This window comes from Salvelinus namaycush, chromosome 20, assembly GCF_016432855.1.
Source record: "Salvelinus namaycush isolate Seneca chromosome 20, SaNama_1.0, whole genome shotgun sequence".
NCBI lineage: Eukaryota > Metazoa > Chordata > Actinopteri > Salmoniformes > Salmonidae > Salvelinus > Salvelinus namaycush.
Genome location: NC_052326.1, coordinates 20,727,885 through 20,738,898, shown reverse-complemented (window position 1 = coordinate 20,738,898; position 11,014 = coordinate 20,727,885). Strand labels below are relative to the sequence as shown.

General features: G+C 40.4%; 1 protein-coding gene across 2 annotated transcripts in view; it reads left to right on the top strand.

Annotated features, from left to right (window-relative positions):
* Positions 1–7,092: 7,092 nt before the first annotated feature.
* Positions 7,093–11,014, top strand: part of LOC120065114 (polyhomeotic-like protein 2) — a 57,430-nt gene continuing 53,508 nt past the window's right edge. For both annotated transcript variants that reach the window (XM_039015845.1, XM_039015844.1), the window contains exon 1: positions 7,093–7,223. The gene's annotated coding sequence lies outside the window, so the exon portion shown is untranslated. The remainder of the gene's footprint in view (positions 7,224–11,014) is intronic.

Here is an 11,014-nt window from a genome sequence, read left to right as displayed (position 1 = left end):
ACAAATTATTATGTTCTGCACCTCTGCTATCTGCTCCAACAAAAATCGGCCCACAGCTGAATCTAGTTGCCTACCACACCGCTCACGTTACGTGCAATGTTTATATCCCATGATATCCCATGACAACAGTGTTTTTATTCCATGATATCCCATGAAAATAGGATGCAGGACAAGGAGAGTACTGTAAACATTCATATCAAGCTAGCTAGCGAAATGTCAATGAATGTTTCATGTGTTTCGACCTGTCCCCAAATTAATATAGTTGGTTCAGAGTTCGTTTTGATATTTAAACCTACGTGTCTTGGATCACGTCTGGTGTGGATGTACAAAATCAACATGCGCACGTCTAGACAGCATGTACCCCTGCTCGAGAGTCTGCGCGGAATGGGCCAAACCACCACATCAAAGCCAACAGTTGCAGCACTACCGTAGCGTTCAGCCTGGGCGGTTCCTGTTCACTCACCTCAGGTGAACTCACTGTTTGCATTCACAACACTCCCATTCCACTGAACCAGACGGAGCAGTGCTGCACATTATTATCATTTGTATTTGAGGATGAACATTGAGTATTTGTCCCTAATGGGCACTGTAAATTTGACAGCGCAAATCCTTTTTATTTGTATTGGATGTCGAGGGATTGTGGTAATGAATGTGTGCACTGTGTAAGGTCATTCAAGCACACCTCAAATGAGGCAGACACCCCATCTCCTAAGCTGCTCTTTGCAAACCTAGTGGGGCTTACAGCTCATGTGCAGGCCAGAGCTGAGGCTCAGACAAGGCCCAGAGTAGGACCCTGCGGATATGCCTGGAGAGTGAAAGGTTCTCACTGTTTGTGTGGCTGTCGAAAGGCCTGACAGGCAGCTACTACTAGAGGATAGACAGGATATACATTTAGGGAACAATGACTTATTTGACTGTTGTTTATTGATGTTCTATAGTATGAAATGTACAGGATAGCCCTACATCTGACAGCAAAGTGCTCTTTTACACACCAACTAGAATGTAGTTTTTTTCAAACCATTCCCATGAGAACACAGTGAAAACTTTTGAAGCTTTGTACTAAATATCCAAATATCCTTCCTCACAACACAGCCAAACTCCCTAAAAATACAAACATTCAGGAGGACACATTGAAGAAGTATGCAACAATGAAGAACAAACTGAGGATTTCTAGCACAAACACGGAAACTTAGGTCCGAGTGGCAACTCCAAAGCCACTCCCAAGCCCTTTCATTCAGGAACATTCAAAAAGGCATAATGAGGCAGGTAGAGTCACTTTGAAGCATAAATAAATCATTTGAGGATAAACCAGAAAGACCGTCTATTCAGGAAACAACCACATATACTGTAGAGCGTGTTACTTCAGGAATTCTCATTGTTCAAGATAACAATTAGCCATGTCCTTCCTACCATCTATTTTTAAACCCCTTTGAGGAAATCCAGACTGAATAACACTGAGATGGACTCCCTCACCCAGCAGAGAGGAACGTTTTTAGTCCTGATTTTTGTCAATATAGTATTTAGTCACAGGTGAATTTATAGTGTTTATGTTTTTCAGCTGGCCAAGCAAGCATGCAAAGCTGTTAGATTCTTATTATTGCATCTTTGCTCTCACAAAGCCACAAAGCCACACACACATGACATGGTCTTTGTCCTTCGTTGCTTTCCTTCCTTTTTTTGCTTTCTAAAAGGTCCTTCTTATTTTGATCTTTTGAATGTCTTTTGCAAAACTGCAACATTGTATTGGTTGGATTCATAAAGTAGTACCATAGTTAAAACGAGTCCAGTTTTTACTTGCTTTAAGTGGACTCCAGTGCGAGTTTCATGGATGACAGTATATGGATGTTGACCTTACAGTATGTTGTCTTTTTTTTCAGTAAAGCATTTTTGCAGTGAATCTATCATTTAATGAAAGATTCATTTTGAGAATTATAACTCACTGGGCCCAACAAGCCATGCCCTCTATGTCAGTATGACCAAGATGAAATCTGTGGTCAGAAGCTGTTTGTAACATATTGGCTCCCCCTTGTGGACCAACACACAAGTCCAAGGTCCTTAACCAAAGTATGAACAGCAACAGACAGACATTTTTTTTATCTGATCAAACCAAAGACATGTTGCTCAAATTAACATTAACAGTTTTTATTCCTATTAAAAGTAACCAATTTCCATGTAACTTTTGCCATACAGGAATAATAGTCACATCTGGATACATTATTTAATAGACGGTAACCTCTGAGTTCTTCTGGACTGGGTATAGCGTAGTGTAATAGTGTAGTGAAGTAGTATCTATTTGTCCTTTGGTAACCTCATAGACTGTCCCCCCACTGTCCATCCCCTAACACTGGCATTTCAAACACTTTGCTTCCTGCCAGAAGACCTCACACCTAGCTGACTAAACTCAACTCCACGGTGAAGGAAGTTTCTGATGAACTCCACCAACAACGTTGAGTAGAGACCAGGCTTTGTGGAATTCAGGTCCGACTACATCGATTCGACCAAGGTTAATACTTTAAAAAATAATAATATATGAAACGCCTACCTTGCACCTATGTTTGTACTCTGTAGTTGCATGCCTATCTTTGTTTGCTGAAATCAATACTTTTTCAATCACCAACTCTTTGCTCGTTTCTGTTTCTTGAAAATGGCAACTCAGCGAGAATGTGCCTAGGTCTCCAAATGCTCATTGTCCAATCAAATCACACAATCTAAGCCTACGTCATCTGAGATTCAGTTGGCACATGCACATTCTGCAGATTTGCCATTTTCGGGAGTCTTTGAAGAATTGACCATGTGTGAATCGATATAGTCAGAGCTGAATTCCACAAAGCCTGATCTTTGCTCAACTTCGTTGGTGTGGTTCAGCAGAAACATTGTTCACCATGAAGTTGAGTTTAGTCAGATACCTCACACCCAGCTTTCACAAAGCTCCCAGCCAACACAGTGCCACCTCTAGCTAAGCTGTCTTTACAGCCAAAGCCAAAAGGGCCATCTTTTACAGGCGCGATGATTGATCGTTTGTCATGTAGTGGTAGCCCTCAGCTGCCATGCAACTTCAAACCTTAGTGTCGTGAAATAATATAATGTTGTGATGTTACTCAGACTGTTGTTCATTTTCTTGATAGAATGCAGAGCCCTGTCATGTCCATAATCATCATTACTTATGGTCATCATCAAAATGACATTCATCATCATCCAGTTTGGTAGCTAACAACATTGCATTTGAAAATAAAGGAGCCGCACACTCTAGGAGCTCAGATGCAAAAATGTAATATCCAACGTTTCGACAGCCAAGCTGTCTTCATCAGGGTATAATCACAAACATTGCGGGATGACTCGTTTATATAGTGTCAAAAGACACACAGGTGTCTGTAATCATGGCCAAGTGTGGCCTAATATCATTGGTTAATTCTCAAATATAAAAATGGCATACAAAGAACAGCATACAAAAAAACAAATGGGAGCATATGATCATAGATTCATTTTAGACTACACAAGCTTACAAACAATTACAATGGCAAAGTCACAATAATCACAATAATCACATCCAGTTTGGTAGCTAACAACATTGCATTAACATGTTATTACATATAATTTAGTAATTGCGTTGTAATAGCATAGTGATGGAGTTCAGCAGTTTTGATACATTAATGGAATAAGATATTACATTTATAGGTCTATTTCTATAAGGACTAACTTGTAAATGCTGTATATTTACAGGCTCTATGACATGGCCATGTAGCTGGACATTCAGTAGCAACCTTGACCCTCCATGCCAGACAAGATTACTGTCTGCAACACATTGCCAGGTGAGAGCAGGAGCTTACTCTTGGGTAACCTGCAGAGCCAAAATAGATATGCTATGAGGACAGCACTGCCCTCTGTGATATGTGACCCATTTTAGTTTGATTGGTGATGTACAGTGACCAACAGACATGTCAAACTGACTGGCACGGTCAGAGTGGAATTCTGACTAGCAGACCTCACAGTGAGTTCAGGCCAATTGTTTTTACACGCCCATGTCAACTTCTGTTACAGTTGTAACCTATACTAACCAGTCAAATAAGTCTGGTATGTACTATACATACAGCACATTATTTCTGCTTTCATACCAAACAATTATCTTATTACAGGAATGCAAGCCTTGTCCCTCATCATTGACTCTCTCCTATCAACACAGTGTAGGGCTGTACTTTGTTTCCGGATTCTTACACTACCACAGAAATATTGTTTAATGAATTTCTCCAGCTTTTCTTTTGTCACACTGATCTATTTGACACTCATTCAATAAAGCATGCATCACTCATGCGTCACCCTTTAGCTACTGCACTATAATACAAGGGAGTGCAAAATCGAAGTTGAAAGATATTCACTTTAAAGTAACAAGTTCCATTAAACTAACCAGTTCCTAAAAGTCTATCTACCCTATATTGGAATATAAGTAGCCTACATTGACAAAAGTATAAGTATAAATGGCCTACCGTTGCACAATGAAATAAGGAGGCGCTTACCTCAGTAACATATGGCCCCTTCATCAAGGCTGTTTTCTCGGTGGAGATGATCTGCATCTGTTTAACCCCATTGATAACAGTCATCCTCAAGTCTCTGTTACCATAACAATAAATACAACAGAAAGACCATCTGTTATAGGAGAATACAGAAACAGTCTTCTGAATATATGATCCTGGTGGGAAAAGAGAGACAAAGAGAGGAAAAGGAAAGTTAGCGAATGTCAGTCAGTCCCAGCCTTCCACAGATGACTCACTTTTCTACAAGAGTCCCTCTTTCTCTCCTCTCTTCTCATCACCTGACACACTAATGCTATGAAGCTGTTAGCTTTTCAGGGAGACCATCAGCCCATCATGGGGTTTCAGCCATTTTCACTATATACAAGGCCATTCAGTGAACCTGTGGCAGTAAGTATCTCAGGTTTATTAATTGAATTAACAACTAGGCCACCTCTCAAATCTGTGAGAGCAGACTGAAGATAGTGTGCCTCAGAGATGGTATTTTAAGACTTCATAGCTCATCTCTGATGCACACTATCTTCAGCCATTTTTATCACATTTTGTTTGTATTATGTTGATTTTTATTTCTGCTTTTGTTTGGTTATGTGTTCCATGTAGATTTTATGTAATCATTGTAGAGATAGGGTACCACATCCTGATTAATGCAGCTTATTTTTCCACCAGCAGGTGGCTGTATTATTTTGTTTAGAGAGACGTGTGATCCTTGCTGCAGCTCATTCCATATGCAATGAGTCCATTCTCTAAGAACTCCTCACATCTGGTCAACAACAGTACCACAACACAGAATCTGTTAATTTTTTAAATGTTTTATTATTATAACATGTTATTCTAACTCTTCTACTCACAACAGTATATATAAATACATCCATTTCAGTTTAGTTTCAGATCTAGGACTACCTATATACGGGTAGCAGTTGTTGTTCAGGGTTAACTGCCTCACTCAAGGGCAGAACAGCAGATTTCTTTCACCTTGCCGGCTCAGGGTTTCGAACCAGAGACCTTTCGGTTACTGGCCCAACGCTCTTAATAGGCTACATGCCACTGAGGGAGCCATCATTAATATTTCATTATGATTCTCATGAATAATACACACTCCATTATTGTTCATGATATGGTGTAAACATGAGCTTTGAGACTCACTCTAGTCAGCCAGAATGGTGTATTGAACACACCTCATCATGGTTCATTTGAGATACCGTATTCTATTGCATTATCCTGCTGCTTGACTTTTCAGCTCATAATAATGGGTCTTTTGGGAATAACCAAGTTACTGGAACGTCCCGTCTATGAAGGTTCTGGGAGCTGGGTATCAAGGGGGCTATGAAAGAGCAGATAATTAACTCATGGTCCAACCAAATAAGTCATATTCTGATAAATTATTCAGCATTTGCAAGCCAATGAATACACTTCCTCCTCATGTTACAGGAAACACAAGAGGGGCTCCCTGAAACATGAGCAACTCATCTAGTCTATGTCCATATTATTATCATAGGTCAAAATTTTGCCTCAGCCCCATGATTCAAAGTTGATGGATAAGGCTTTGATTCATTTTTAAGAAAGGTAGAAAATTGCATCTTTAGAACATTTGAGATTTTTGAGAAATAGCCTGTCTGTCCCTTGGAGATGTAACACACATACACAATGATCATGTACAATACTTGCTGTTCTGAAGCTGACTATAATACATGTTACTTTTAGCAGTAGCTTGCATGAGGGAGGGTGATGAATAGAAAATGAGATTCAGAAATGTTGTTTGGGTTAATGAGAGAAAAATTATGGAAAATCTGGCAACTGTTCAAGCTCACTGAGGCTTCAAATAGGTGTCTGATGGTACACAGCCCCCTGAGGTCAAGGATAAGGTTCTGTGCCACACATGCCCCATAATGAGGTTTCCCAAAATAAATGACATTTTATGGCCACGTATGGACTATTACATCTGTGACCAATCAACATTGCCCCAGAGCCACAAAGCCTAGTGCATTTTTTTCATGCACTGTATTTATGATAGCCCTGACATTTGAATACATTTGCATGCATTGCAGCCCCTACCCTCTGACATATAACATGGGGTTGCAACCCTTCCCCCACCCCTGAATTCTACCTTGGGCGAGTATTGCCATAATTTAGTGGAAGACAATAGCAGTTCGCATGTAATTGTGGTTTTATATGATCATTTTGAAAATGCCAATTTTGACATATTTTTTCAGAATTGATGCTGACCTCATTAGATGAGATATTTAACAATGCAACATTATTTTCTTTTTTGCTCTCCCTTTCTTTTTGATCATACGGTATTTTCAAACACTGCGCTGTCTACATAGCTACCAATATAAAGGCATGAGCCAATAAAAACCTGACAAGGGTTAAATCCCTATGTGTTGCTATGGAGACCATGACAGGTTCCGTAGTACCGATTTGACAGGCGCATGGAAGGGTACCGGAGGGACCGGGTCTGAAAGGGAAGGAGGAGTGCCAAAGAGGTACACGTTCTGTCCATTGGGTGAATACATGTCACATGTTCTATTTCGGAACGCTAATGCATAGATTTTTTTCCTCACACCCCTGCTCCTCCACTCGCGCTGGTTTATTCCAAGTGTATCGTATTCAACAATATCCAGTAATGGTGTAGCTAGAATAGCAGGAAAGAAGCACGAGAGTATTTCCAAGCAGGGAAGTACAAGGATTTCGTGGAAGGTATGGCAACAACATTTTATTTCGTTATGAAAGGCCGTTCTTGGCCTCGGTCTTCTAGTTGTACTTCTGCGGTCAATGACCGTGTTTGTCTGAGCATGTGCATGCTAGTCGGGAGGGACCTTTTTTGAGCTGACAGCAACCTTCCGTGTCTGACTGACAGAGCTGGCTGGCTAACATTAGTAGCTACTAGCTAGCTAGACAAGAGGAACTTCAGTGCATGCGTGCAAAAAAACAGGAACACACATCAGTTAGAAGGCCTACACGGAACTATTTTGTGGATTAGATTAAACAAGGAATTGGTTTTAAAAAACAGATGCAAGGATCAGTTAGCTGGTGCTCAGCTCTTGCATGCACCTTTGCATGGGCTGCACATCTACGAACACAGCGCTCCCTCCCTGGACACTTTTGGAGGGGATAGGTTGGTGCCTTTTGAGACCGTGTCCCTTGAGTCACGAACCCAAGGTCGTGAGGGGGAAGGGTTGGTTATTTTGACAAGTGCAGCATGTCTGAACTAGAGGCCTTAGTTTTGGACCCGTTGCGAAATGGACCTGGGGCTTTCCCATCCTGACCCCATATGCATAAATGTATAATTTTTTAATATAGAGACCCGTTCCCGAACGGACCCAAGGACAACCAGACCTGGTCAGACCCGTTTCGATCCGAGTGAAGGAAGCAGCAGAAAAGTCAATTTTGAAGATTTATTAACTAGAGTTGTAAAGCATGAGGTGGTGCTCTTAGCGGGGGCTGCGCTGTGCGTATGCTACTGTGAGTGTGAGCAAGTGACACTGGGAGGAGAGAGGGAGCGAAGGCAACAAACCAAGCCAACTTGCGCCATAGTAGACTAATAGCTGCCATAGCTAGGTTATGTATCAGCCAATATGATTAACATTACTACTGGTCTTGCCTGCATGAAACCTGGAGAAGCTAGTTAAGCTAGCTAGCTAGGCTAATTGAAGCTGCATGCGCATTCTCGTCCTACAGTTACAAACCACATCTCCATTCAGAATATAAAGTAGCAGCCTACCTTTTGGCTCTTGGTCATTGTTGCCTATCCTTCTTTAATTAACTGATTAGATATCTTCTAACTTTTGCCCCACACGGAGGCTCTATGACTGTAGCCTATTGCCGCTTTGGTAATTTATGATTGACCAACAACAAGCAGCAGCATAAATTATACTCTTTCTTTCTTGCAGAAGTCATGTTCGGATCTGTATTGGTCCTTCCGGACAAGTCAGTTAAAATTACACATTCCCGTGACAATCAGATCTGACCCGTGACATTTATTTCAAATTCTGGATCCAGACCCCCATGGGTCCTGGATCGGGTCTTGAGTGTTCGAGTACAGGTGGATCCGTGTAGACCTCTAGTCTGAATGTTCATTGTAGTAACAGGCTAGTTATAGTGCCCTTGGCTCTTTCAGTGACCCAAATGAGACCAACAAGATAGGCTACATGACTACCCCACAACTCCGTACAATGTGTATGTTTGTGTATGTGCATATTACATACTGTGCCTTCAGAAAGCATTCATACCCCTTGACTTATTCCACTTTTTTTTACAGCCTGAAATCAAAATGGACAAAATATTTTTTCTCAACCATTAACACATTATATTTGCATCTTATAATTTTTTTTTACAATTCTTCCAGCTCTGTCATGTTTCTTGTGATCATTGCTAGACAGCCATTTTCAAGTCTTGCCATAGATTTTCTAGACGATTTTAAGTAAAAACTGTAACTAGTCTACTGAGGGAAGTTAAATGTCTTGGTAAGCAACTCCAGTGTATATTTGGCCTTGTGTTTTAAGTAATTGTCCTGCAGAAAGGTTAATTTTTCTCCCAATGTCTGTTGGAAAGCAGACTGAAACAGTTTTTCCTCTAGGATTTTGCCTGTGCTTAGCTCTATTCTGATTATTTTTATCATAAATAACTCCCTAGTCCTGGACAAGCATACCCATAACATGATGCAGCTACTGCTATGCTTGAAAATATGAAGTGGTACTCATTGATGTGTTGTGTTTGATTTTCCCCGAACGTAACACTTTGTATTCAGGACCTAACGTTAATTTCTTTATTTTCATTTAGTGCCATATTGTAAACAGGGTGCATGTTTTTGTGTTTTTTTTCTTCTGTACAGGCTTCCTTTTCACTTTGTCATTTAGGTTAGTATTGTGGAGTAACTACAATTTTGTTGATCCATCCTCAGCTTTCTCTTATCACAGCCATTACACTCTGTAACTGTTTTTAAAGTCACCATTGGCCTCATGGTGAAATCCCTGTGCGGTATCCTTCCTCTCCGGCAAATGAGTGAGGAAGGATACCTGTATTTTTGTAGGGACTGAATCTAGGCCTATTCATACACCATCCAAAGTGTAATCAATAACCTCCCTGGTCTTTGTGTTTAAAATGCACTACTCAACTGAGGGACCTTTACAGATAATTGTATGTGTGGGGTACAGAGATGAGGTAGCCGTGAGAAAATTATTTTAAACACTACTATTGCACACAGTCCATGCAATTTGTGACTTGTTAATCAATTTTTTACTCCTGAACTTATTGAGGATTGCCATAACAAAGGGGTTGAATACTTATTGCCTCAAGACATTTCAGCTTTTCATTTTTTTATTCATTTGTAAACATATCGAAAAACATAATTCCACTTTGACGTTATGGGTTATTGTGTGTATGCCAGTGACAAAATATTTAATTCATTTAAAATTCAGGCTGTAACGCAACAAAATTTGGAAAAATGTGTAAATACTTTCTGAAGGCACTATACCAATAGTCACTATGTTAGCTATCAAACTGGAGAAAAGTATGTTCTATTACCCAGAATTTCCTCAAGGCTTTTGAGGTTAATTGTACTGGGACTCTCTTTTATTGCTCAGTATGACTGAAAATCATTATGGATAGAGTATCTCCCCTTGGACCCCAGGTCACAGTGCTCTGGGAGAATCATTCGGAGTAGTGTGTTCAAATAGTACATTCTCAATTTACAGTCATACCCATCATAGTGTGTGTTAGTGGCAGGTTGGCATTTATTGAGATGACTCATACTGGAAGCAGCTCTGTAGTGGTCACTAGCTGGCACAGCCACAAAGTCAAAATCAGATTTGAACCTTATCCCTAACCTTAACCACACGCCTAACCTTAAATTAAGACCAAAAAGCACATTTTTGTTTCTATGAATTTTTACGATATAACCAATTTAGCATTTGCAGCTTGCTCATCCAGTGGAAACTGCTCAGTTCTGCCTCAAGGGCAAGACTCGTGACAAAAAAACTTGTGTGTGATTCTCAACACACTCATATTACCCAACCTAATCGGCTGTTCAGATTTCAGAATATATGACCACAACATGCTATTGGCCAAGGCACTGATTCAATTGCATTCAAGGCTTCTGAAAGACTTTTGAAAGATGCAAATCTATGCTATTGGAATAAAGTAGCATTATTTTATGGTTTAGATCCTAATCTGTAAATAAGCAGGAGGGGGCACTGACCTTGCCCCTTGGCTTGCCCCTGGCCCACCCATAATGCCTCATCAAATATTTGTATTTATTTACCTCCTTATGGAGAGCTAATCCTTTCCCACAGAGATCATCATTTTGGGGCGGCAGGTAGCCTAGTGGTTGGGCCAGTAACTGAAAGGTTGCTGGATCGAATCCCCGAGCTGACATGGTAAAAATCTGTCGTTCTGCCCCTGAACAAGGCAGTTAACCCATTGTTCCCCAGTAGGCCGTCATTGTAAATAAGAATTTGTTCTTAACTGACTTGCCTAGTTAAATAAAGTAA